Consider the following 3,719-nt stretch of genomic DNA (forward strand, 5'->3'; position numbering starts at 1 on the left):
AATATTGTGTGTAAATTAGTTAGAATAACAATTAAAGTTTTGTATAACACACTAGATTAATGAATTATACTTACTTTAAATCCTTAGGAAAACTTTGAAGAATTGCTTTCTGGGAAACTATTTGAAGATATTCTTTGTGAATGTATGAAGGTAAGGTTATAATTCTTGAGAGAAATGTGATGAATATGCTTCACTGGGAAGTGTTGAATGAGTCTTAAAATCATGATTATATATGAAAGTAATAGATGAGATGAAGTGATATTTACCTAGGTTAGTTCAACTTATCATCTTGGAAAGAGTATCCACCAATCAAGTGGCTAAATATCTAGATATTTTAATGAGGATTTCGGCCATCACATGGGTGATTTTGATCTAGGCATGACCGAAATCACCTTGTACACTCTCATAAAGTTGATTCCGGTCCTAGCATCAAACAAGAAGGAGATTTCGGTCCATGTATTGGAGATTTCAGCCTTAATGGGCCTAAACGTGGTATTTTCGGTCATAGTGTGCTTCAATGAAGGTGATTTTCATCCTAACATCCTTAAAGGAAATTATTTCGGTCCAAAAAGTGTTTACTAGATTCTCAAAACTGTAATCCATAAAGTAATTTACAATTTCATGCATTTAGGCTTATCATTTTGACTTGTTTTGACTCCTTTGATTCCTTGATGGCTTGTCAACTTTATTTAACTTTCAAGGGTTCATTATAACATGGCATTCAAAGTGTGTGTGTGTATGTGTGTGTGTGTGTGTATATATATATATATATATATGTTAAGTTATATAAACATGCTCTCTTTGTTTTCAAATTTCTATTGCATCAAGTACGTTGTGAATTTACTTGTACATGGTTGAATTTAGATCTTGCTTGCTCTAAAATTTTCCAATTGCCACAAAAGGCTAGATCTTGTGGTTTGGACCATTCTAATGGATAAATTTGGAAAGTTTATCCATTATGGAGCTTTTAGGATCAATAATAATGTGATCTTGATCCTTTTATACCTTCCATGAAAGTGTCACGATGTATTAATGGATTAATAAGTTGAGGTTTTAGCTTTTAGTCCTTTTCTAGACATGGAAAGTCATAAATGTGGAAACTTTATGACTTAGAATGATGTTTTGGGTCTAGATCTGAATGTTGGATGAAAGGACTTAAGAAATTAAGCACTTAATGGAAAAGTTTCATTTGGCCGTGTACGTCGGGCGTACCTTCGAGTATGTTACGTGTACTCGTATGGGGTCCCAATTCTAGTTGGTGGGTACGCCATGCGTACGGCCTAAGTATTCTGGTCGTACTCAGCCTGAAGTTTGACTTTTTGACCTTGACTTCCGTTAACTGTTGACTTTTTGACCAAGTTTGACATTCGGTCAAACATGAGGGTTTTGGCCTATTAATTAAGATTTTATCTGGTTCTGGTATTAGTGGATTTGCGGGTGTAAGCAATTTAGAGAAGAGATCGTGTTGTAGTGTTTCAGGGTTCTTCGATTCAAGTGAGTCTTCTCCTGGTGCTCGTGAGTCAAAGGCACCAATGCCGACTTACTAAATTATGTATGTAGGATACTAGATGTCTTTGTGACTCTCGCATTTTTGTATGTGCCTATGTAATAGAATAGTTGTATTTGTGATGACTAGCTGGGTCAAGCTGTTATTATTGTGTTATGTTGTTTATATGTGATTGAGACTGCTGATAGTCTCCAGGGTTGCTGATAAACGACCGGGCGTGCTGTAAGCCACTGGGACTGCTGATAGTACCCATGGTTGTTGATAACTCATAGTTGTGTATTTGTGTTGTGTTGTATGTGGTATTTTGGGGAACTCGCTAAGCTTTGAGCTTATGATTTTTGGTTTACATGTTTCAAGTTTTCTTATATTAAAGGAGGGGCACGGCTCAATTGCATCGCATCAATGGGGGACTTTTGTACTTGATAACTTTTAATGTTACTCTGATAAATGTTTTAAGATATTGCAGTTGTGATTTAAATAAATACTTAAAGTTTTAATCAAAATTTTGGGTTGTAAATTGCGGCATTACATTTGTATTATCCTAAGTAGATAATTAAGGAGGTGTATGATTACCAATTTGAATTAATAATATTTTATTCAAATTAGGGTTATCCAGTGTATCCTATCTGCACTATAAATAAAACCATAGGGCTTCTCATTTTTGGCCACTCTAAAACCCTAGAAGAATAGCCAAAAATCTCAAGCCTCTTTCCCTCTCTCCTCTCTCATCCTCTTACTTAGTTTGGGTGTGAACCATCAGAGGCGTGACACTTGTTACGCATACTCTCAAAGTTGAAGAAGACTTGAAATTTCATTGTTATTACAACGTAACAATCAAAGGTATGTTTTCTAACCCTAGTTATGATTTTCGAAATTATAATAGTGTTATTATGGTTTTCCTTTTGATGTTCAATATGTCTATGTTCAATTAGAGAAAACACAGATCCAAGAATATTATTGTTGCATGTACACGTAGGGATTGTTTGTTATGCTCAAAACCCATCAGTTTCCTCTTTTGTTCATTCTAGCAATAGAAGCCATAGCTAACTATATTTTCAAGGTGTTCTTATAAGCAACGAATTTTGATAAAGTTGTCATATGATTATAATAAATAGAAAATACAAGGGTTCTCAATGAAAATCATAAAGACTGCAAAGAAAAAGCGGATATAAATACTAGCTAGACAAAACCCTAATGGGCTAAAGACTAAAGGGCCCATAAGCAAGTGGGCTAATAATATATAGGCTAACATCCCCCCTCAAACTCACAATGCCGCAACAATAAGCATTGTGAGTTTGTCACATAAGAACCGAAATCGAGAAGTCGATAGAGCCTTCATAAAATTATCCGCAATCTGCAAAGTTGATGCAACAAACGGAAGCGATATGGTCCCGAGTTGCACGTGATGACGGGTAAAATGACAATCAATCTCAATGTGCTTCTTCCACTCATGAAAAACAGAATTCTTTGCAATTTGTATCGCACTTTTGTTATCACAATGCAAGGGAGTAGATTAATAAATATGAACTCCCATATCCCAAGCAGCCATCATAACCAGATAATCTCACATGTAGTTACAGCCATAGCATGATATTCAACCTCCGTGGAAGATCTAGAGACAATGTCTAGTTTCTTGCTCTTCCACGAAATGAGAGACTCTCCAAGAAATACGAAAAATCCAGTGGTGGACTTACGATCACGGTGATCACCATCCTAATCAGCATCACTATATGCACGTAACTCAAGAGAAGACGTTGAGGGAAACAAGAGGGTCTGAAACTGAGTGCCACAAAGATATCTCAGAATATGGAGAACAGCTCCCCAATGAACAGAGATAGGGGAAATTACAAACTGACTCACAACATGAATAGCATGGGTAATATCTGGATGAGTAACTGTGAGATAGACCAAACTTCCCACAACAATGCGATAAAAGTTCGGATCAGAAAAAGGAACACCATAAGTAGGAGAGTAACGTGCATTGGTTTCAAGGGGAGTATCAACAGTCCGATTGTCATAGAGGCTCGCCCGTGTAAACAAGTCAGATATATATATTTAGTCTGAGAAAGAAGATACCCTTTCATAAACCGAGCTACCTCAACACCCAAGAAATAATGCAGCAAGCCCAAATCCTTCATAGAAAATGATGAGCTAGATCATGCTTTAAAGACTCAATACCAATGTGGCCATCACCTGTAATAATCATGTCATC

The sequence above is a fragment of the Lactuca saligna genome, chromosome 3 (genome assembly GCF_052625555.1).
Source record: "Lactuca saligna cultivar CGN05327 chromosome 3, ASM5262555v1, whole genome shotgun sequence".
Lineage (NCBI taxonomy): Eukaryota > Viridiplantae > Streptophyta > Magnoliopsida > Asterales > Asteraceae > Lactuca > Lactuca saligna.